Genomic DNA, 27542 nt, shown 5'->3' with positions numbered 1-27542 from the left:
ATAAGTTGCAGGTGGGATGCTGTTTTTGACTTAGAAATTTTCAGCGGGTGGATTCTCAGGAACCTTGGGTTGGAGAAAGTGGATCCTCAGGAACCTTGGGTCTGATTATCTGAAAATGTTAATTTATAGGTGAAACCTACTGTACACCACTCAGGGGACACAGCTCCACACACTGATGTACATGACAGCCATTAATTATGCATAATTTGCATAAAATCATACTGTCCACCAACTGCTCACAGGGGCACCGTCAAATAAGTTGCAGGTGGGATGCTGTTTTTGACTTAGAAATTTTCAGCGGGTGAATCCCTGTAAAGAATGGGGGATTTCATCACATGTGGTGAAGTCCAGTGAGTAGCTTATTAAGTTACAGGTGGGATGCTGTTTTTGACCGGGCATTACTCAGGAACCAAGCCGACTTTGGGCTCCATACTCTGGGGTCATGGGGGGCCCATGGTTGCCTACCCAACCCCGGAGTATGGACCTCCAAGTCGGCTGGGTTTCCGAGATACACCCGGTCAAAGTCCCATCTTTGACCGGGCATTACTCAGGAACCAAGCCGACTTTGGGCTCCATACTCTGGGGTCATGGGGGGCACATGGGTGCCTACCCAACCACGGAGTATGGACCTCCAAGTCGGCTTGGTTTTCGAGATACACCCGGTCAAAGTCCCATCTTTGACCGGGCATTACTCAGGAACCAAGCCGACTTTGGGCTCCATACTCTGGGGTCATGGGGGGCCCATGGGTGCCTACCCAACCCCGGAGTATGGACCTCCAAGTCGGCTTGGTTTTTGAGATACACCCGGTCAAAGATGGACAGGAAGTGGCCGTATCTCGGAAACGGAAAGGCCCAGGAGCTGGAGACGGTGGGGTCTGAAGGGGCCCTAAGCGCCCTCCTCCTGCCCGGAGTTTGGAGCTCCAACTCGGCTTAACTCCCAAGATACATCCGGTTATACATAGGGGACTTTTGGACAAAACGGTCCATATCTCGGAAAGTACGAGTCCCAGCAGGTCGTCCTTCGCGGTGGTGGGGGTCCCCCAGGGGCCCTCTCAGACCCCAAAGTCCTGAGCCTCTGGGGCCCTTCCTTCTGAATTACACACTTTCCTGTTAGCCCCGGTATCTCGGCCTGTGGGGGCGCTAGAAGCACGGGCCATGGCCCGTTGGAGAGGGCCCCTCGGGACCTTACTTTGACCCGAGTTTGGTGTCGCTAGGTGGCCGGGCCCCCGAGTTATAGCCGTTCAAAGTTTGGAGCCCACATGTAACTTATTTGACGGAGCCCCTGTAGGCTCCCGGTGGACATTGCATTAAAATGGTCATATTTCACAAATAATGTGGTTATTTTTGGTCAAACCTACTGTACACCACTCAGGGGACACAGCTCCACACACTGATGTACATGACAGCCATTAATTATGCATAATTTGCATAAAATCATACTGTCCACCAACTGCTCACAGGGGCACCGTCAAATAAGTTACAGGTGGGATGCTGTTTTTGACTTAGAAATTTTCAGCGGGTGGATTCTCAGGAACCTTGGGTTGGAGAAAGTGGATCCTCAGGAACCTTGGGTCTGATTATCTGAAAATGTTAATTTATAGGTGAAACCTACTGTACACCACTCAGGGGACACAGCTCCACACACTGATGTACATCACAGCCATTAATTATGCATAATTTGCATAAAATCATACTGTCCACCAACTGCTCACAGGGGCACCGTCAAATAAGTTACAGGTGGGATGCTGTTTTTGACTTAGAAATTTTCAGCGGGTGAATCCCTGTAAAGAATGGGGGATTTCATCACATGTGGTGAAGTCCAGTGAGTAGCTTATTAAGTTACAGGTGGGATGCTGTTTTTGACCGGGCATTACTCAGGAACCAAGCCGACTTTGGGCTCCATACTCTGGGGTCATGGGGGGCCCATGGGTGCCTACCCAACCCCGGAGTATGGACCTCCAAGTCGGCTTGGTTTTCGAGATACACCCGGTCAAAGTCCCATCTTTGACCGGGCATTACTCAGGAACCAAGCCGACTTTGGGCTCCATACTCTGGGGTCATGGGGGGCCCATGGGTGCCTACCCAACCCCGGAGTATGGACCTCCAAGTCGGCTTGGTTTTCGAGATACACCCGGTCAAAGTCCCATATTTGACCGGGCATTTCTCAGGAACCAAGCCGACTTTGGGCTCCATACTCTGGGGTCATGGGGGGCCCATGGGTGCCTACCCAACCCCGGAGTATGGACCTCAAAGTCGGCTTGGTTTTTGAGATACACCCGGTCAAAGCTGGACAGGAAGTGGCCGTATCTCGGAAACGGAAAGGCCCAGAAGCTGGAGACGGTGGGGTCTGAAGGGGCCCTAAGCGCCCTCCTCCTGCCCGGAGTTTGGAGCTCCAACTCGGCCTAACTCCCAAGATACATCCGGTTATACATAGGGAACTTTTGGACAAAACGGTCCATATCTCGGAAAGTACGAGTCCCAGCAGGTCGTCCTTCGGGGTGGTGGGGGTCCCTCAGGGGCCCTCTCAGACCCCAGAGTCCTGAGCCTCTGGGGCCCTTCCTTCTGAATTACACACTTTCCTGTTAGCCCCCGTATCTCGGCCTGTGGGGGCGCTAGAAGCACGGGCCAGGGCCCGTTGGAGAGGGCCCCTCGGGACCTTACTTTGACCCGAGTTTGGTGTCGCTAGGTGGCCGGGCCCCCGAGTTATAGCCGTTCAAAGTTTGGAGCCCACATGTAACTTATTTGACGGATCCCCTGTAGGCTCCCGGTGGACATTGCATTAAAATGGTCATATTTCACAAATAATGTGGTTATTTTTGGTCAAACCTACTGTACACCACTCAGGGGACACAGCTCCACACACTGATGTACATTACAGCCATTAATTATGCATAATTTGCATAAAATCATACTGTCCACCAACTGCTCACAGGGGCACCGTCAAATAAGTTACAGGTGGGATGCTGTTTTTGACTTAGAAATTTTCAGCGGGTGGATTCTCAGGAACCTTGGGTTGGAGAAAGTGGATCCTCAGGAACCTTGGGTCTGATTATCTGAAAATGTTAATTTATAGGTGAAACCTACTGTACACCACTCAGGGGACACAGCTCCACACACTGATGTACATGACAGCCATTAATTATGCATAATTTGCATAAAATCATACTGTCCACCAACTGCTCACAGGGGCACCGTCAAATAAGTTACAGGTGGGATGCTGTTTTTGACTTAGAAATTTTCAGCGGGTGGATTCTCAGGAACCTTGGGTTGGAGAAAGTGGATCCTCAGGAACCTTGGGTCTGATTATCTGAAAATGTTAATTTATAGGTGAAACCTACTGTACACCACTCAGGGGACACAGCTCCACACACTGATGTACATCACAGCCATTAATTATGCATAATTTGCATAAAATCATACTGTCCACCAACTGCTCACAGGGGCACCGTCAAATAAGTTACAGGTGGGATGCTGTTTTTGACCGGGCATTACTCAGGAACCAAGCCGACTTTGGGCTCCATACTCTGGGGTCATGGGGGGCCCATGGGTGCCTACCCAACCCCGGAGTATGGACCTCCAAGTCGGCTTGGTTTCCGAGATACACCCGGTCAAAGTCCCATATTTGACCGGGCATTACTCAGGAACCAAGCCGACTTTGGGCTCCATACTCTGGGGTCATGAGGGCCCCAAGGGTACCCCCCCAACCCCGGAGTATGGACTTCCAAGTCGGCTGGGTTTCCGAGATAAACCCGGTCAAAGCTGGACAGGAAGTGGCCGTATCTCGGAAACGGAAAGGCCCAGGAGCTGGAGACGGTGGAGTCTGAAGGGGCCCTAAGGGCCCTCCTCCTGCCCGGAGATTAGAGCTCCAATTCGGCTTAACTCCCAAGATACACCCGGTTATACATAGGGGACTTTTGGACAAAACGGTCGATATCTCGGAAAGTACGAGTCCCAGCGGGTCGTCCTTCGGGGTGGTGAGGGTCCCCCAGGGGCCCTCTCAGACCCCAGAGTCCCGAGCCTCTGGGGCCCTTCCTTCTGAATTGCACCCTTTCCTGTTGGCCCCCGTATCTCGGCCTTAGGGGGCGCTAGAAGCACGGGCCATGGCCCGTTGGAGAGGGCCCCTCGGGACCTTACTTTGACCCGAGTTTGGTGTCGCTAGGTGGCCGGGCCCCTGAGTTATAGCCGTTCAAAGTTTAGAGCCCTCCTGTAACTTAATTGACAGGTTGCAGGACGGACATCTGGAAAGCAGGGGTCAAAAGGTCGCAGGGGCTCCAAATTTGGCACGGTGGTAGTCCAGGGGCCCCCGAGTCAGGATCCAGAATTTCAGGGTCCTAGCTCGACCCCAAGTCTTTTTCCTAACCCTACCCTATCTTTTCATTGTGACCTTTGGAAAGGGTCTTTCTGTCTATAAGTGAGAGAGGCCTTGTGAGAGATTTTTACAGAGCAGGCCAAAAAAATTTCCCTGCGCTCTAGGGACTCGTCCTCATAGTATTTGGCAATGGGGCCCCTAGGCTACCAGGATGCGAAGTTTGGGGCCCCTCGGACCCCCGGGGGCCGAACAGTAGCCGAGGACACGTGCAACTTATTGCATGCGTTTTCATAGGTGGTTCGTTGGATGGTGTAACAAAAGGTCTGGAGACCAGGGGCCAAAAGATCGCAGGGGCCCCAAATTTGACACAGTGGTAGTCCAGGGGCCCCCCATTCAGGATCTTGAGTTTCAGGGGCCTAGGGGGGGGCAAAAAATTTCCCTGCGCCCTAGGGACTCGTCCTCCTAGTATGTGGTAGTGGGGACCCTAGGCTACCAGGATGCGAAGTTTGGGGCCCCTCGGACCCCCGGGGGCCGAACAGTAGCCGAGGACACGTGCAACTTATTGCATGCGTTTTCATAGGTGGTTCGTGGACAGTGGACCAAAAGGTCCGATTGGCCCCAAATTGACGTCCACGTCTCGTCAGGGGCCCCTGGGGCCGTGTCTGGAGCCTCGTGTCCCTTCGACCCGTTTTCGTGCTTAATTGGCCCAATTGTCTACGAACAGCCTATGTCAAATAGGTTGCAGGACGGACATCTGGAAAGCAGGGGTCAAAAGGTCGCAGGGGCTCCAAATTTGGCACGGTGGTAGTCCAGGGGCCCCCGAGTCAGGATCCAGAATTTCAGGGTCCTAGCTCGACCCCAAGTCTTTTTCTTAACCCTACCCTATCTTTTCATTGTGACCTTTGGAAAGGGTCTTTCTGTCTATAAGTGAGAGAGGCCTTGTGAGAGATTTTTACAGAGCAGGCCAAAAAAATTTCCCTGCGCTCTAGGGACTCGTCCTCATAGTATTTGGCAATGGGGCCCCTAGGCTACCAGGATGCGAAGTTTGGGGCCCCTCAGACCCCCGGGGGCCGAACAGCAGCCGAGGACACGTGCAACTTATTGCATGCGTTTTCATAGGTGGTTCGTTGGATGGTGTAACAAAAGGTCTGGAGACCAGGGGCCAAAAGATCGCAGGGGCCCCAAATTTGACACAGTGGTAGTCCAGGGGCCCCCCATTCAGGATCTTGAGTTTCAGGGGCCTAGGGGGGGGCAAAAAATTTCCCTGCGCCCTAGGGACTCGTCCTCCTAGTATGTGGTAGTGGGGCCCCTAGGCTACCAGCGTGCGAAATTTGGGGCCCCTCGGACCCCCGGGGGCCAAACAGTAGCCGAAGACACGTGCAACTTATTGCATGCGTTTTCATAGGTGGTTCGTGGACAGTGGACCAAAAGGTCCGATTGGCCCCAAATCGACGCCCACGTCTCGTCAGGGGCCCCTGGGGCCGTATCTGGAGCCTCGTGTCCCCTCGACCCGTTTTCGTGCTTAATTGGCCCAATTGTCTACGAACAGCCTATGTCAAATAGGTTGCAGGGCGGACGTCTGGAAAGCAGGGGTCAAAAGGTCGCAGGGGCTCCAAATTTGGCACGGTGGTAGTCCAGGGGCCCCCCGTTCAGGATCTTGAGTTTCAGGGGCCTAGGTGGGGGCAAAAAATTTCCCTGCGCCCTAGGGACTCGTCCTCATAGTATGTGGCAATGGGGCCCCTAGGCTACCAGGATGTGAAGTTTGGGGCCCCTCGGACCCCCGGGGGCCGAACAGTAGCCGAGGACACGTGCAACTTATTGCATGCATTTTCATAGGTGGTTCGTGGACATTTGACACTTAGTTGGATGTTTAGGCTGTTCGCGGACATTTTAGGCTGTTAGGGGGATGTTTAGGCTGTCCGTGGACACTTTAGGCTGTTAGGGGGACGTTTAGGCTCCCTGTGGACATTTTAGGCTGTTAGGGGGATGTTTAGGCTGTCCGTGGACAGGGGGCGTGTCCGTGATCGATCCCCGCCCCCTGGCTTCATTTAGGCTGTTAGGGGGATGTTTAGGCTGTCCGTGGACAGGGGGCGTGTCCGGGATCGATCCCCGCCCCCCTGGCTTCATTTAGGCTGTAAGGGGGATGTTTAGGCTGTCCGTGGACATTTTAGGCTGTTAGGGGGACGTTTAGGCTCCCCGTGGACAAGAGGAAGACTATGGTAGGTATTAAGCAGTCAGGGGACACCTAACGCACTTCGTGGACGAAAGGATGAAGAATAAGCTGTCAGGGGGATGGTAACGCACTCCGTGGACGAAAGGATGAAGAATAGGCTGTTAGGGGGATGGTATGTGCAGTTCTTGGACACTGGGGCCCCGTGGACTCCGCAGGCCGTCCGTGGACACCCCCGATGGAGCGTGGTCGCCCCCTAGAGGTGTCCATACAGGGCCCTATGGGCAATGCAGTGCATTGCTACGCCTTACCCCTCGAAAACGCAAAGTGTCCATTTCACCATTGACTTAAGCGGCAAATGGGCGTCCATTTGGTGCAGCGATCCCTCCGAGTGCTTAAGCGTCCAATGGCAGCTTAAATGAATGGGCAAATGTCCACGAACTGCACCGTTTCCCTTACTATTATAACGGCGGATCGCTATTATAACGGCGGATCGCTATTATAACGGCGGATCGCTATTATAACGGAGGATCGCTATTATAACGGCGGATCGCTATTATAACGGCGGATCGCTATTATAACGGCGGATCGCTATTATAACGGAGGATTGCTATTATAACGGCGGATCGCTATTATAACGGCGGATTGCTATTATAACGGCGGATTGCTATTATAACGGCGGATTGCTATTATAACGGCGGATCGCTATTATAACGGCGGATTGCTATTATAACGGTGGATTGCTATTATAAGGGCGGATCGCTATTATAACGGCGGATCGCTATTATAACGGCGGATTGCTATTATAACGGCGGATCGCTATTATAACGGCGGATCGCTATTATAACGGCGGATTGCTATTATAACGGCGGATTGCTATTATAACGGCGGATCGCTATTATAACGGCGGATCGCTATTATAACGGCGGATCGCTATTATAACGGCGGATTGATATTATAACGGCGGATCGCTATTATAACGGCGGATTGCTATTATAACGGTGGATTGCTATTATAACGGCGGATCGCTATTATAACGGCGGATCGCTATTATAACGGCGGATTGCTATTATAACGGCGGATCGCTATTATAACGGCGGATCGCTATTATAACGGCGGATCGCTATTATAACGGCGGATCGCTATTATAACGGAGGATCGCTATTATAACGGCGGATCGCTATTATAACGGCGGATCGCTATTATAACGGCGGATTGCTATTATAACGGCGGATTTCTATTATAACGGCGGATTGCTATTATAACGGCGGATTGCTATTATAACGGCGGATTGCTATTATAACGGCGGATTGCTATTATAACGGCGGATCGCTATTATAACGGCGGATTGCTATTATAACGGCGGATCGCTATTATAACGGCGGATCGCTATTATAACGGAGGATTGCTATTATAACGGCGGATCGCTATTATAACGGAGGATTGCTATTATAACGGCGGATTGCTATTATAACGGCGGATTGCTATTATAACGGCGGATCGCTATTATAACGGCGGATTGCTATTATAACGGCGGATTGCTATTATAACGGCGGATTGCTATTATAACGGCGGATCGCTATTATAACGGCGGATTGCTATTATAACGGCGGATCGCTATTATAACGGCGGATTGCTATTATAACGGCGGATCGCTATTATAACGGCGGATTGCTATTATAACGGCGGATCGCTATTATAACGGCGGATTGCTATTATAACGGCGGATTGCTATTATAACGGCGGATTGCTATTATAACGGCGGATCGCTATTATAACGGCGGATTGCTATTATAACGGCGGATCGCTATTATAACGGCGGATTGCTATTATAACGGAGGATTGCTATTATAACGGCGGATCGCTATTATAACGGCGGATCGCTATTATAACGGCGGATCGCTATTATAACGGCGGATTGCTATTATAACGGCGGATTGCTATTATAACGGCGGATTGCTATTATAACGGCGGATCGCTATTATAACGGCGGATTGCTATTATAACGGCGGATCGCTATTATAACGGCGGATCGCTATTATAACGGCGGATCGCTATTATAACGGCGGATTGCTATTATAACGGCGGATTGCTATTATAACGGCGGATCGCTATTATAACGGCGGATCGCTATTATAACGGCGGATCGCTATTATAACGGCGGATTGCTATTATAACGGCGGATCGCTATTATAACGGCGGATCGCTATTATAACGGCGGATTGCTATTATAACGGCGGATCGCTATTATAACGGCGGATCGCTATTATAACGGCGGGTTTGCCGGCGCACGCCAGGAGCGGTTCACAGCCGAGGAGACCGACTGTTAGGGTGTACCGCTCGGTGAAGGTGTAAAATCAATGACAATGGGGAATAATTCACAGTCCAGGGTGTTTATTTTGGTGCAAAAGTCGTGATTCCCAAGCAAAATATATATATATACAGGACAAAAACTAAGGCAAATGAATAAAGTAAAAAGATATACAAATGTATAAGAGGTTCACATGTATTCTGGCTATACCAATCTTCAGGCCCAAAAATACAAGGAGTAATCCCACACTCCAAACAACTCCCCTAAAATGGCTACCAGGAGCTCTTTTATAGAGTTAGGCTCCTCCCACTTCTGTAACATACCATTAAGTAAATTATCATTTTAAAGTAAGATGAAATTACACAAATACTTTAAACACATGGTATTAATATGCAACCCATGCATCACACTATAAATTACAAAGCGATACCTAAACATTGTAAAGAATAATACCTGAGAAATGATCATTTCCCTGATTTCCCCCTGTGATGTCACGGACAATGAATGTGTCCTTCCTACTGGGCAAATGGAAGGTTTAAAATGGCAGCCGTCGCTACACATGGGTTTGCCAGTTGAAAAGTGACCCACAATGTGAGTACCACAGTATTTTACATGTATATGTTAGTTTGTTACAGGGGAAATAAACTGTTAACATTTGTAAAGAGTTTGGTGTGGTTTCTTTGAATTTTAAATCATATAACAAAACAAACAACCAACAAAAGAAAGTTATACAAACAAAACCATGGAACTAAGCAGAAGGCCTATTACACCACCTAAACAGAAAAAATAACCACACATCTAGTATATATGATGTTATTTTGCCGGCATCAAGATTGTGTGTGTATATAATAGTAATCAGTTGATGGGTGTACATGCACTTCAGCAGTCCTTTCAAAATACAAGTCACAGGTCACAGGCTACTTGTGACACCGACGTTCTCGTCAGGGCCGTAAAACACAGAGAAGTGACATTGGGGATGATGGAGAAACACACTCACATTAGTTTCGGTTAAACAGGCGGATAATAATTTGGGTAAATGTGTAATCTAATTTAGATTTCTTTTCTTTTTTTTAATCTAGATAGATTTTTTTCCCATCTTAGGTTAGGGTTAGGATGGGTTAGCAGTACAGTCGTTAGGGTTAGGATGGGTTAGCAGTACAGTCGTGGGTACAGCAGGGGCCCGTACTCACTGTGATGGTTCTATGTTTGGCTGTCCACCTTTTCTATCTGCCGCCACTGAGTCAGAAGGTTGAGTACCTACAGGTGCACCATGTACACCTCCATCAACCTCAGTTTTTCCACCAACTGTTGTGGAATGATCATATTAAACGCAGAGCTGAAGAGGATCCGGGAGAAGGTGTTCGTCCTCTCTGAGTGTGACAGTGTGAGGGGGAGTGTAGTGGTGAGAGCATCCGGATGGCTCTATAAGCGACCTGCGAACTGTAGGTGATCCAGATTAGCAGCGAGACTGTTCTTATATGCTGCATGACCAGCCGTTCAAAGCATTTCATTACAATTACAGCCACAGGGCGGAAATCCTTTAGGCAGGCTGGGTTAGGCTTCCTCGGGACAGGAATGATGGTGGCACATTTGAGGCACGCAAGCACTACTGCCTGACTGAGAGAGATATTAAAAATGTCTGCAAAACATCCTTCAGTTGCTCTGTATAGTCCTTTAAACACGTCCATGGATGCGGTCCGGCCTTGCAGCTTTACGCCTGTTAACGTTGGCAAGGGCCTTTTTATGGGATTATGAATGTAATTTGATACGACTGATCATCCCCAAACGCGACGAGTCAGAGGCAGTTGCGTTCAGTCAGTGTTCACAGTTGGTGTTTAAAATCTGCTGCAGTCATTGGTCAGTCCGTAAGTGTGTTCAGGTCAGTCCTAGAATGTTTCAGCCCTTAAGTGTGTCCCTGGCGTTAGGCATGAACCCGAAGATGCCAAATCTTACATTGCATATCAGTGTTCCACTCTGACGCTTGGGGAACAGTCGCTCTATCACTGCTCAATCCAGTGATAATAACTCTTTTTATTATCTAGCTTGCCTGCAGTTTAGCAACAGTAGACTGTATTTTACGACATCGCTGATCTAGCTGATTTTAATGCTAAGTTTGGAACAAAAGTGCATTGCAGTGAAGGAAAGACATACACTGAAATACCACAGCCTCTTGCTGTCATTGCTTTAGAGTTGCTGTCATTGTAATGTCTCCACTATGACGTTGAAAATGTATTGTCTCTCCAGACACCTGGTAGACCTGCCAGACCGGTTAATGTAGTCAAGCAATTTTAGCTGCACATAGAAAAATTGTCCCACGAGTTTTACATCATCTGATCGGCTCTTCTGATTGGCCTTTATAGAACCCACCGATCAAACTATATACAGCTATTATTGACCGATAACAATTGTCCATCGGAGCACCTTTACCCAGGTTTAAATGCAACATTACGGGCCCTCAACAGCTAGATGAGGCTCCAAGAAGATGTCGAAACATAAATTTAAAGAGCTGGGAAGAGTCTGGAAAATTAGATAGCGAAATATTTTCCTACTGGTGACGGTGGGTGCTGACAATATTCAGGGACTATACAAGACAAATTTAGGAAATATTTTTTAAAAGTGATTTAACGCTTTGTTTTAAACTATCACTTTAGATAGGACATAGACCTTGTTAAATTATTACATTGTTTAAATTAATAAATGTTTACATTAACTGTGTGATTTGTATCTTGTATCTTTTCACTTCTGAAATACACAAATTATACATTTACCTCTGATAACAGACTCTTTAAATTTTCTGTAAAGCTGCTTTAAAACGATGTGTATTGTGAAAAGCGCTTTACAAATAAATGTGAATTGAATTGAATAACAACATGTAACATGCCAACAATGTATCAGGATTTCTTTTGTTCACACTTTCATAAATTCAATAAGCTGTCTTCCCAGCAAATCAGTTTCATTAGGGATCATTAACTTGATTTTTGTTTTATCATTAACTGTATTCCTTCATGTTTTCTAATTATCTCAGAGGTGGCCACAAATTAATTACCATCTCTTAGCCTGTGTGTAACTGCAGTCTGTTTGTGTATTCCACCAATGTGTAGTATAACCACCAATTAACACCATTTAAAAACAATTAAGAAAACTATTAGTATTTAACCAGAACTTTGTGCTACAAGTCAGAACCAGATTTCACTCATGACTTCACCTAATGATATATGCCTATCTGATGATGGTTGATAACCACCAATGCCATAACCTTAGACAGCTTATTCAGCTTGGCTGGAAAGACATTATAACACCATTATTATATGGTTCAGGAAAAAAGGCAATTAAAGTATTATTAAAATAGTCCATCGAGACTCCCCTGCATAAATAACATGCGCTCTTGAGTTAGACATAGTTGATATAATTCCTCAAGCTGAGCCTGACACATCAAGGCCAAGGGTTGCCTTCCCTTAAAGCCACATGTCATAGTCTGGTCCACTTTCTTCTGTCCCGTTGTCAGAGTACATTTCACTTGTGTATGTGTCTGTCTGTCCAGTACATCTCCTTAGCCTAGCCCTGCATCTACAGCCCTCAGAACAGCAGGTCCTCCTCCTTCCATTGATGGGATCTCATATCTACTAGTAAATGTGCTCATGACCAGTGTTACCTCTATCTGGGTTGTGTATTTTGGTCTATCTAGGCACCCATGACAGTAAGATGTTCTGTCATTTAGCATCTCTGGGCTCGACTTTGCCATGTGAATCTTTGTGTGGCTTCCTGTCGTGTTAATGGTGCTGCCCTATCTCTGCTGTCTTTGTGTATACACATGCCTGGAGTCTACTGTGGATTCAATAATGGATATACAGGTATTGCTGATGATCTATTGGTTAGGTTTGGTTAACACATGGTTAGCTTAGCTACAAGCTACATAACTAACACTATAAGAAGGGCATTCCTTGTGCGTTCTTGATGGCTTCCACTCCTCCTTACAAACTAGTGCTTGCCTTTCCATCTATCTTCTTTTCTGCGTAGTAGTTTTGGTCCATCGTGGTGTTGTATTTACATGAGCCTCTGGAAGGGAATCCGCCTCATTAGAGCATTGATTCATTAATGCAGCGAACACAACCGTGACAAAACCAGGCAATAGTGATGATAAGTGCGACGTGGCTCTGGCTGGTGTTAAAGTGCAGGGGGGCCTATCACCTCTGATGAAGAAACCCATTTATACACTGTCGCACACAAGAGGTCATCCCTCTCCGCATTCCTCTATTGACCCAGGTTGTTCGTTTATTATGGGCAGCTTTTTTATTGAAGGATGATTACCCTGAGTGATGTCAGGCTGGAGGAGAAAAGATCGACCCGAATAATGGCATTCCAGAGCGGGGGAGTCAATGCACGCTCTTTTCTTCTGTGCTGCTCACAAATTGAGTCACATCCTCCCCTCATCCATTATTTACAGCTGATCAGCCTTTCCTGGCATCTATGGATTTGATAATCATCCCCATGTCCATATTAAATATGTGACATAAATTTCACCACAGGGGCCTGTCAATAGAAGGCCACAGGAGAACAAAGGCCACCGGAGAAAGATTAAAGCAGAGAACATGTTTCATATGTATGGAGATGACAGCGTGATTTGGTGATGTAAATAAATACGGTTTAAGTGAAAAGAAATGGGAGGGGTGAAAAATAAATAAACCATTACTATGCAGGTATACAAGAATGAATGCGGGGTTGATAGGTGCCGTATGAATACTAGGTCATGCAAGCCATAATTACAGTCAGGGCCGGATTAAGAGTTCAGAGGCCCCTGGGCACAATGACTTGTAGGACCCCCCCCCCCCCCCCCCCCCCCTTCTTAACTTAATATATAAATGAAATAAACATATTTATTTTTTCAGCTACAGTATGTGTATTTAACAGCATTGAAGAAAGTCATTAAATGATATGAAATATGAAAATAAAACACAACATACACTTCACTGTATAAATTGTACATTGATTGAGGTTATCAGTCAAGAGTGAGGGATTTGCTCTTTGTATTTTGTTGTTTTATTAACAGGGAAATTTTTAATTGTCATCATTTACTCTCTCAAGCCGTTTCAAACCCAAATAAGTCTCCCTCTTCTGTTGAAAATAAAAGTTATTTGGAGGAATGTGGGTAACCAAACAGTTGATGTACCCCAGTGACTTCCATAATAGTTTTTTTCCTACTATGGTCAATGGGGACCAGCAACCGCCCGGTTAGCCACACTCCTCAAAATATCTTCTTTTGTGTTCAGTACAATAAAGAAATTCATACATGTATGGAACAACATTAGAGTGAGTGAGTAAATAATGACATCATTTTTATTTTTGGGTAACTATCCCTTTAAGGACAAGCGGCAGCATGTTTACTATTAGGGCTACTGTCTCTTTAAGACCTGAACGCGACGAGTCTAATATACGTATTTGACAAGCAGATTTTTTTCTTATTTTTTTCTACTGTTCTTTCACTTTAGACAAACTTTGTTTATGTAAACCTTGTATTTGACAGTATTAGAGCAATAAGACTCGAAAGATAACTTAGTCCAGTAACGGGCGCTGTTAGACAAGCTTTTAGTGCATATGCGCGTCGGGTGTAACGTTATTGCGCTCAGAAAAGCGCCCGTTAGAACAGCGCATCAGCAGCGAATGACATGTTTAACCGGCAAGGCTTTAAAGCACATGCAAATAATTAGTATGTTGAGAAGGAGGCGCCAGAACTGCAAACTGATAGAATGCACGATCCTACGATATTTCTTCAAAAGCAGATCGTGGAGACATTTTAATCATAATATTTGACGTAATATTTGACGGGGCCCAGGGGCCCAGGACATCTAAGGGGCCCTGGGCACCGTCAAATATTATGTCAAATATTATGTCAAATATTATGATTAAAATCATAAAAAATTGCCCAGTTGCCCTAATGGTTAATCCGGCCCTGATTACAGTGATACCAGATATGATAACCCTTTGATGCCTTACGGTTACTGGCGTTTGAGAGAGGCTTTGACAAAATAAGTTATATTATATTAAGTATACATTTGAGTAGCTCAGAAGTAAACTTTTTACCTTCACCATGCTGATAAAAGATCCTTTTGGTATCTTGACATATTAAAGGGCATATTGCATATTTTTCAAAATTAATATATAACCTTGTATGAAAAGTTAATGCAGGATTTAAAATAGTTTTGCAAGACATAAGGGCACAAATTTAGTAGAAAACGTGACAGTTTCCTGCTTTCTTTCCCCATCACGTCACATTACGTCACGGGAGGGAGTCGTTTGCCGGCTCTGCGTTCGCTCAGTGCAGAGTAGGCTGGTATTCAGTAGGAGCGGTCGTGATTCAGTGTGTTCTCGGTGGTTATTGTATTTCAGTTAATCATCGTCGTGGTATATTATTGTGGGTTAGGGTTAGGTATTGTGGCTTGTCAGGACATCGAGTCCACAGGTTTCCGAACAAGAGAAAGGACGGTGCTATCTTCCGTGCCTGTGTGTGTTTTGTGCAGGGTAAGAGACGGGACTTCACTTCTGCATCTGCTTGGAAAAACACAGGAGTGTGTAGCGTTCACTATAGACCGGATGATTATAATCCCGGCGATATGATGTTCAACATGGGATGCCGAAGCAAGAAGCAAGTGAGACTCGGGCTGGTGCGGTTCCTTCGGTGCACACCGTCCAGCTCCTGCCCGGTCCGTCGTCAGCTTGTGCTCCGGCCGCTGGCGGGAAACATGATCCGTCATGGATCCGTCAGAGATCACCTATTGAACATCTGTTTTACAAAATGTGTCTTGTCTTAATTTAATTTGGTAACGCTTTAGATTACAGTCCGGAAAGCTGTATTTTAAACCAATTAAACCAATTTTACAGTGTAACTTTCTGTAATTATAGTATACATATAAAGTACTTACACGTAAGTATAAGAGAACAATATGTAAAGTTTGGGGAATAAAGGGGTAACAACCAGGGCTGCGTTTCCCAAAAGCATCGTAAGCCTAAATTGATCGTAAAAACGAGCGTACGACTGATCTTAATATTATGGTATGTTTCCCAAAAGCATCGTAGCTTAAGTAGCACTTAAAAATCTACGTAGAACTACGAGTGCTCTGGAGTAATCGTACATCCCCAAGTGCATCGTAAGAAGACAGATTTCTGAGGCCACCTGCAGGACAACCGGCAGATTACACTTTTATCTAGATTTAACACACTGCAACGTAAGTAATATAATAATGTTTTGATTGTACTTTATTGTACACTTTATTTTACTCGTTTTTTGTTTACATGAATTTATAAATGAAATAATTAAAAAAGGGAAGAAAAAGATAGAAATACACACCTAAATTAAATGAATTAACAAAAAAAATATATAAAAGAAGTAATGTGGAAAATATGCTTCAAGGGCAATATAGGGATGAATTTTAAAAAATCTGTCAATAACGTGCACGAAAACCAGCCATGTATTGGCGATTTCTTGGTTGGCCATCATGTGGTCCCATGCCATCTTAGTCGTCGTCCTCCTCTTCCACCTCCTACACCTCTTCATCTTCCTCCCTGTTAAGTAAGGGCACTCTTTAATGTAATCTTTTTGAAAGGTATCTTTTTTTTTCAGCCATTTTGTCAGTGCCTCCGCCTGTAGGGGCTTTATATAGACTTGTCTTGATTGCTAATCCACAACAAATGACGATTATTAGGTTAAACGTTCAGAATAGGAATATAAGGTTATATTTCAGCACTTCGCAAATGGACAGCGACTCTTAAGTAGCACGTAAAACGCGTTCTCGCGCGTTCATGTTAAGTGCATTTTTGGGAAACGCGCGTGGAATTGCCGCGAGCGTTCGTAACCTTGCACGTAGAGAGCGCTCTTAAGAGCTAAAATACATCGTTATCGGGAAACCCGGCCCAGGAGAATAAATACTGTAAGTATTATAGAACTAAGGTACATAGGTACTTATTCTACTATTATGATACAATACAGGGTAAGTACAAAAAAAAATACATACACACACAATCTAATATCACTGACTCTGAAAAACAACTTCATTCAAAACAAATTTACAAGACGTCTTTTTCATTTAAAACTGCTTTTTTAAATCAACAGTTCATTTCAAATGCTTTAGTTTTGACAGAAAGTAGCACGTTTTGTCCCCCCTTTTTCCTCTTGCTTGGCTTCTTCCTTTTGTTCCTCTTCTTTTTCTTTCTTTCCACTGATGAATCTGAAGATGAAATCATTCTCTTGCTATTCTGTATTCTGTATTTAAAGAAAATATGTCCAGAAATACGTCCTCACCATTTACTCATCTTCTACCCTCATGCCATCCAAGATGTATACAACTTTCCTTCTTCAGATTAACACAAATGAAGGTTTTTAGACAAATAAAAAATACATCTCTGGAAATACATATAATGCAAGCTCATGTGTTCCTAAAAGTTGTAGCATCAAACAGCACATGCTGCAATAACTGTAGTAATCCATACAACCCCAAATTGGAAGTGAAACAGAGAACAGTAGAGAACAGAAAAAAATTCTCAGAGAGGCACAAAAACACTCTCCAGAAGATTTTCGTTCACTCTTCCTTGCTGGTGAAAGATCTCCCCACCTTCTTCCGGAATGTAGAATCTCTGACAACATTTAAAAGAAAGCTGAATACTCATCTCTTCCGTGAGCACTTCACCTCATATAACCCTAACCCTAACCCTAACCCTAACCCTAACCCTAACCCTCCCCGTGAGTGGTCTATCGGTGTGTCCACAATGAAGAACGTAGCAGGAACTGAGTAGTCATGTAGGGAAATGTTCGCTGACAAATATCCAACTACCGGAATTTGGGCTTTTGAATGCGTCACAAGACTGGCTGTGGGTTACTGAAATGGCACACATCAGTGCTATAGGGCAGGACAGATACGGAAGACCCACCGGCCATGAGGCTGCCCTTTTCAACCAGATCTCTTCCTTTCTTACACAGGACAACCTCTTGGACAACCATCTGTCTGGTTTCAAAAGTGGACACTCAACTGAGACTGCTCTGCTCTCAGTAATTGAAGCTCTGAGATTGGCAAGAGCAGCTTCCAAGTCCTCAGTTCTCATCCTGCTGGATCTGCTGCCTTCGACACAGTTAACCACCAGATCCTCCTGTCAATCCTAAAGATGAAGGGCATCTCGGGAACTGCACTCCAGTGGTTCAAGTCTTATCTCTCGGGTCGGTCCTTTAGGGTGTCGTGGAGGGGTGAGGTGTCTAAAACCCAACATCTAGCCACTGGAGTGCCTCAGGGCTCAGTGCTGGGACCACTTCTCTTCTCCATCTACATGACATCACTAGGATCTGTGATTCAGAAGCATGGCTTCTCCTACCACTGCTACTCTGATGACACACAACTCTACCTCTCATTCCAGCCGGATGATCCGACGGGAGCCGCTCGCATCTCAGCCTGCCTGACAGACATCTCCGGCTGGATGAAGGACCACCACCTTCAACTAAACCTTGTGAAGACAGAGATACTCCCGGCTAACCCCGGCTAACTCAGCACTTCATCACAACTCTCCATCCAGCTCGTCATCCATAACTCCGTCAAGATCAGCCAGGGACCTTGGAGCTGTAATTGATGATCAATTGATCTTCACAGACCACATTGCTAGCACTGCCCGGTCATGCAGATCTGCCTTGTACAACATCAGGAGGATCAGGCCCTTCCTATCAGAGCTACACAACTCCTTGTCCAGGCGCTTGTTCTATCCAGGCTGGACTATTGTAATGCTCTCCTGGCTGGTCTCCCAGCTTGCTCTGTCAAACCTCTGCAACTGATCCAGAAGCTGCAGCTAGAGCGGTCTTCAACGAGCCGAAGAGAGCACACGTCACTCCTCTCCTCACGAAACGTGTGTGTGTGTGCGTGAGTGTGTGTGTGTGTGTGCGTGTGTGTGTGTGTGTGTGCGTGTGTGTGTGTGTGTGTGAGTGTGTGTGTGCGTGTGTGTGTGTGTGTGTGTGTGCGTGTGTGTGTGTGTGTGTGTGTGAGTGTGTGTGTGTGTGTGTGGGGGGGGGGGGGGGGGGGGGGACACAAGCATAGTAATACCAGACACGTTTGACCTTGTGGGGACCTTTTCTTTTTGTCCCCATGCACTGTAAAAAAAATGTAACCTCTCCAAGTCAAAATATTCTAGTGAATTTTTTAATTGGCTCAAGTGAAATTCTGTAAAATAAATTTAATTATTCTTTGCAATAGTCTGTTAACATTGGCTAAATGAGAAATTCAGATGATTGAAAAATTTAGATGAGACCAGTCACTAGAAAATTTTGACTTGGGGATGTAATTTTTTTTTACAGTGTGAGGAAAACAGCTTGTGTGTGTGTGTGTGTGTGTGTGTGTGTGTGTGCACTCGGTATTTTGTACTTTTTCCCCCCAGTAGCATTTTATATGAAGAAACGTGATGGCTATACACATTTTCTCATAATAAAGTGTATTCCTTTTGTCTACCCGCTCTCTAAAAACTTTTGTAATTTTGTTTGTGCATTTCATTGTTGTTCCGTGCTCCTGTGTCTTACAATGAAGAATAAAAACACTGAATCATACTGTAGGCGTTTCTACAAAGGCGGTTTCCCAACACTAACATATCTGGCCTCACAGAGAGCGGTGTGTTTGTGTGTTGTGAGCTGTGTGTGTGAATCAGCCGTCGGGCCGGCGGCTGTCAGCGCGTGTAAGGTAATATCAGACCCGCTCAGAGTGCGCGCTGCGCTGGCAGAAGCACTCAGGCTCAGGCGGCCCGGCTGATTGCACTGACACACTCGATCACAGACAGAGCTGAGCGATGCACACACTCACACACACACACACTCACGGGACCCGGCCGCTCTACACACACATCTGCTCCTGCATTTCCTCTTACACTTTCTGGAGCAAATGTGTACATTTAGAAGATGTATTTTTTCCTTTTCTAAAACACTGCTTTTTTTTTTTTTTGTATATATATTAATTCTGATTTCCAACTCTTATGCAAGCATCTGCCAATCCGGAACGATATGCAGATGACTGAACACTATGATGATATAGATATGCAGATGACTGAACACTATGATGATATAGATATGCAGATGACTGAACACTATGATGATATAGATATGCAGATGACTGAACACTATGATGATATAGATATGCAGATGTCTGAACACTATGATGATATAGATATGCAGATGTCTGGACACTATGATGATATAGATATGCAGATGTCTGGACACTATGATGATATAGATATGCAGATGTCTGAACACTATGATGATATAGATATGCTGATGTCTGGACACTATGATGATATAGATATGCAGATGTCTGGACACTATGATGATATAGATATGCAGATGTCTGGACACTATGATGATATAGATATGCAGATGTCTGAACACTATGATGATATAGATATGCAGATGTCTGAACACTATGAAGATATATATATGCTGATGACTGAACACTATGATGATATAGATATGCTGATGACTGAACACTATGATGATATAGATATGCTGATGTCTGAACACTATGATGATATAGATATGCAGATGTCTGAACACTATGATGATATAGATATGCAGATGTCTGAACACTATGATGATATAGATATGCAGATGACTGAACACTATGATGATATAGATATGCTGATGTCTGAACACTATGATGATATAGATATGCAGATGTCTGAACACTATGATGATATAGATATGCAGATGTCTGAACACTATGATGATATAGATATGCAGATGACTGAACACTATGATGATATAGATATGCAGATGTCTGAACACTATGAAGATATATATATGCTGATGTCTGAACACTATGATGATATAGATATGCTGATGACTGAACACTATGATGATATAGATATGCAGATGACTGAACACTATGATGATATAGATATGCTGATGTCTGAACACTATGATGATATAGATATGCAGATGTCTGAACACTATGATGATATAGATATGCAGATGTCTGAACACTATGATGATATAGATATGCTGATGTCTGAACACTATGATGATATAGATATGCAGATGTCTGAACACTATGATGATATAGATATGCAGATGACTGAACACTATGATGATATAGATATGCAGATGACTGAACACTATGATGATATAGATATGCTGATGACTGAACACTATGATGATATAGATATGCAGATGACTGAACACTATGATGATATAGATATGCTGATGTCTGAACACTATGATGATATAGATATGCAGATGTCTGAACACTATGATGATATAGATATGCAGATGTCTGAACACTATGATGATATAGATATACAGATGTCTGAACACTATGATGATATAGATATGCAGATGACTGAACACTATGATGATATAGATATGCTGATGACTGAACACTATGATGATATAGATATGCTGATGTCTGAACACTATGATGATATAGATATGCAGATGTCTGAACACTATGATGATATAGATATGCAGATGACTGAACACTATGATGATATAGATATGCAGATGACTGAACACTATGATGATATAGATATGCTGATGACTGAACACTATGATGATATAGATATGCAGATGACTGAACACTATGATGATATAGATATGCTGATGTCTGAACACTATGATGATATAGATATGCAGATGTCTGAACACTATGATGATATAGATATGCAGATGTCTGGACACTATGATGATATAGATATGCTGATGTCTGAACACTATGATGATATAGATATGCAGATGTCTGAACACTATGAAGATATAGATATGCTGATGTCTGAACACTATGATGATATAGATATGCTGATGACTGAACACTATGATGATATAGATATGCAGATGTCTGAACACTATGATGATATAGATATGCTGATGTCTGAACACTATGATGATATAGATATGCAGATGACTGAACACTATGATGATATAGATATGCAGATGTCTGAACACTATGATGATATAGATATGCAGATGTCTGAACACTATGATGATATAGATATGCAGATGTCTGAACACTATGATGATATAGATATGCAGATGACTGAACACTATGATGATATAGATATGCAGATGTCTGAACACTATGATGATATAGATATGCAGATGACTGAACACTATGATGATATAGATATGCAGATGTCTGAACACTATGAAGATATATATATGCTGATGTCTGAACACTATGATGATATAGATATGCTGATGACTGAACACTATGATGATATAGATATGCAGATGTCTGAACACTATGATGATATAGATATGCAGATGTCTGAACACTATGATGATATAGATATGCTGATGACTGAACACTATGATGATATAGATATGCAGATGTCTGAACACTATGATGATATAGATATGCAGATGTCTGAACACTATGATGATATAGATATGCAGATGTCTGAACACTATGATGATATATATATGCTGATGTCTGAACACTATGATGATATAGATATGCTGATGTCTGAACACTATGATGATATAGATATGCAGATGTCTGAACACTATGATGATATAGATATGCAGATGACTGAACACTATGATGATATAGATATGCAGATGACTGAACACTATGATGATATAGATATGCAGATGTCTGAACACTATGATGATATAGATATGCAGATGTCTGGACACTATGATGATATAGATATGCAGATGACTGAACACTATGATGATATAGATATGCAGATGTCTGGACACTATGATGATATAGATATGCAGATGACTGAACACTATGATGATATAGATATGCAGATGACTGAACACTATGATGATATAGATATGCAGATGACTGAACACTATGATGATATAGATATGCAGATGTCTGAACACTATGATGATATAGATATGCAGATGTCTGGACACTATGATGATATAGATATGCAGATGTCTGAACACTATGATGATATAGATATGCAGATGTCTGAACACTATGATGATATAGATATGCAGATGACTGAACACTATGATGATATAGATATGCAGATGACTGAACACTATGATGATATAGATATGCAGATGTCTGAACACTATGATGATATAGATATGCAGATGTCTGAACACTATGATGATATAGATATGCAGATGACTGAACACTATGATGATATAGATATGCAGATGTCTGAACACTATGAAGATATATATATGCTGATGTCTGAACACTATGATGATATAGATATGCAGATGACTGAACACTATGATGATATAGATATGCTGATGTCTGAACACTATGATGATATAGATATGCTGATGTCTGAACACTATGATGATATAGATATGCAGATGACTGAACACTATGATGATATAGATATGCAGATGTCTGAACACTATGATGATATAGATATGCAGATGTCTGAACACTATGATGATATAGATATGCAGATGTCTGAACACTATGATGATATAGATATGCAGATGTCTGAACACTATGATGATATAGATATGCAGATGTCTGAACACTATGATGATATAGATATGCAGATGTCTGAACACTATGAAGATATATATATGCAGATGTCTGAACACTATGAAGATATATATATGCAGATGTCTGAACACTATGAAGATATATATATGCTGATGACTGAACACTATGATGATATAGATATGCAGATGTCTGAACACTATGATGATATAGATATGCAGATGTCTGAACACTATGATGATATAGATATGCAGATGTCTGAACACTATGATGATATAGATATGCAGATGACTGAACACTATGATGATATAGATATGCAGATGTCTGAACACTATGATGATATAGATATGCAGATGTCTGAACACTATGATGATATAGATATGCAGATGTCTGAACACTATGATGATATAGATATGCTGATGTCTGAACACTATGATGATATAGATATGCAGATGACTGAACACTATGATGATATAGATATGCAGATGTCTGAACACTATGATGATATAGATATGCAGATGTCTGAACACTATGATGATATAGATATGCAGATGACTGAACACTATGATGATATAGATATGCAGATGTCTGAACACTATGAAGATATATATATGCTGATGACTGAACACTATGATGATATAGATATGCAGATGTCTGAACACTATGATGATATAGATATGCAGATGACTGAACACTATGATGATATAGATATGCTGATGTCTGAACACTATGATGATATAGATATGCAGATGACTGAACACTATGAAGATATATATATGCTGATGTCTGAACACTATGATGATATAGATATGCTGATGACTGAACACTATGATGATATAGATATGCAGATGTCTGAACACTATGAAGATATATATATGCTGATGTCTGAACACTATGATGATATAGATATGCTGATGACTGAACACTATGATGATATAGATATGCAGATGACTGAACACTATGATGATATAGATATGCAGATGACTGAACACTATGATGATATAGATATGCAGATGTCTGAACACTATGATGATATAGATATGCAGATGTCTGAACACTATGATGATATAGATATGCAGATGACTGAACACTATGATGATATAGATATGCAGATGTCTGAACACTATGATGATATAGATATGCAGATGTCTGAACACTATGATGATATAGATATGCAGATGTCTGAACACTATGATGATATAGATATGCAGATGTCTGAACACTATGATGATATAGATATGCAGATGTCTGAACACTATGAAGATATATATATGCAGATGACTGAACACTATGATGATATAGATATGCAGATGACTGAACACTATGATGATATAGATATGCAGATGTCTGAACACTATGATGATATAGATATGCAGATGTCTGAACACTATGATGATATAGATATGCAGATGTCTGAACACTATGATGATATAGATATGCTGATGACTGAACACTATGATGATATAGATATGCTGATGACTGAACACTATGATGATATAGATATGCAGATGTCTGAACACTATGAAGATATATATATGCTGATGTCTGAACACTATGATGATATAGATATGCTGATGACTGAACACTATGATGATATAGATATGCAGATGTCTGAACACTATGATGATATAGATATGCAGATGTCTGAACACTATGAAGATATATATATGCTGATGTCTGAACACTATGATGATATAGATATGCTGATGACTGAACACTATGATGATATAGATATGCTGATGACTGAACACTATGATGATATAGATATGCAGATGTCTGAACACTATGAAGATATATATATGCTGATGACTGAACACTATGATGATATAGATATGCTGATGACTGAACACTATGATGATATAGATATGCAGATGTCTGAACACTATGAAGATATATATATGCTGATGACTGAACACTATGATGATATAGATATGCTGATGACTGAACACTATGATGATATAGATATGCAGATGTCTGAACACTATGATGATATAGATATGCAGATGACTGAACACTATGATGATATAGATATGCAGATGACTGAACACTATGATGATATAGATATGCAGATGACTGAACACTATGATGATATAGATATGCAGATGACTGAACACTATGATGATATAGATATGCAGATGTCTGAACACTATGAAGATATATATATGCTGATGACTGAACACTATGATGATATAGATATGCTGATGTCTGGACACTATGATGATATAGATATGCAGATGTCTGAACACTATGAAGATATATATATGCTGATGACTGAACACTATGATGATATAGATATGCAGATGTCTGAACACTATGATGATATAGATATGCAGATGTCTGAACACTATGAAGATATATATATGCTGATGTCTGAACACTATGATGATATAGATATGCTGATGACTGAACACTATGATGATATAGATATGCAGATGTCTGAACACTATGAAGATATATATATGCTGATGTCTGAACACTATGATGATATAGATATGCAGATGACTGAACACTATGATGATATAGATATGCTGATGACTGAACACTATGATGATATAGATATGCTGATGACTGAACACTATGAAGATATATATATGCTGATGACTGAACACTATGATGATATAGATATGCTGATGACTGAACACTATGATGATATAGATATGCAGATGTCTGAACACTATGATGATATAGATATGCAGATGTCTGAACACTATGATGATATAGATATGCTGATGTCTGAACACTATGATGATATAGATATGCTGATGACTGAACACTATGATGATATAGATATGCTGATGACTGAACACTATGATGATATAGATATGCAGATGTCTGAACACTATGATGATATAGATATGCAGATGTCTGAACACTATGAAGATATATATATGCTGATGTCTGAACACTATGATGATATAGATATGCTGATGACTGAACACTATGATGATATAGATATGCTGATGACTGAACACTATGATGATATAGATATGCAGATGTCTGAACACTATGAAGATATATATATGCTGATGACTGAACACTATGATGATATAGATATGCAGATGTCTGAACACTATGATGATATAGATATGCAGATGACTGAACACTATGATGATATAGATATGCAGATGACTGAACACTATGATGATATAGATATGCAGATGTCTGAACACTATGATGATATATATATGCTGATGACTGAACACTATGATGATATAGATATGCAGATGTCTGAACACTATGATGATATAGATATGCTGATGACTGAACACTATGATGATATAGATATGCTGATGACTGAACACTATGATGATATAGATATGCAGATGTCTGAACACTATGAAGATATATATATGCTGATGACTGAACACTATGATGATATAGATATGCAGATGTCTGAACACTATGATGATATAGATATGCAGATGTCTGAACACTATGATGATATAGATATGCAGATGACTGAACACTATGATGATATAGATATGCAGATGACTGAACACTATGATGATATAGATATGCAGATGACTGAACACTATGATGATATAGATATGCTGATGTCTGAACACTATGATGATATAGATATGCAGATGACTGAACACTATGATGATATAGATATGCAGATGACTGAACACTATGATGATATAGATATGCAGATGACTGAACACTATGATGATATAGATATGCAGATGTCTGAACACTATGAAGATATATATATGCTGATGACTGAACACTATGATGATATAGATATGCTGATGACTGAACACTATGATGATATAGATATGCTGATGTCTGGACACTATGATGATATAGATATGCAGATGTCTGAACACTATGATGATATAGATATGCTGATGTCTGGACACTATGATGATATAGATATGCAGATGTCTGAACACTATGATGATATAGATATGCTGATGTCTGAACACTATGATGATATATATATGCTGATGACTGAACACTATGATGATATATATATGCTGATGACTGAACACTATGATGATATAGATATGCTGATGACTGAACACTATGAAGATATATATATGCTGATGACTGAACACTATGATGATATAGATATGCAGATGTCTGAACACTATGATGATATAGATATGCAGATGTCTGAACACTATGAAGATATATATATGCTGATGACTGAACACTATGATGATATAGATATGCAGATGACTGAACACTATGATGATATAGATATGCAGATGACTGAACACTATGATGATATAGATATGCTGATGACTGAACACTATGATGATATAGATATGCTGATGACTGAACACTATGATGATATAGATATGCTGATGTCTGGAC

This window comes from Phoxinus phoxinus (assembly GCF_949152265.1).
Source record: "Phoxinus phoxinus genome assembly, chromosome: 10".
NCBI lineage: Eukaryota > Metazoa > Chordata > Actinopteri > Cypriniformes > Leuciscidae > Phoxinus > Phoxinus phoxinus.
The sequence above is the reverse complement of the archived record's forward strand: the minus strand, read 5'-3'. Positions refer to the sequence as shown.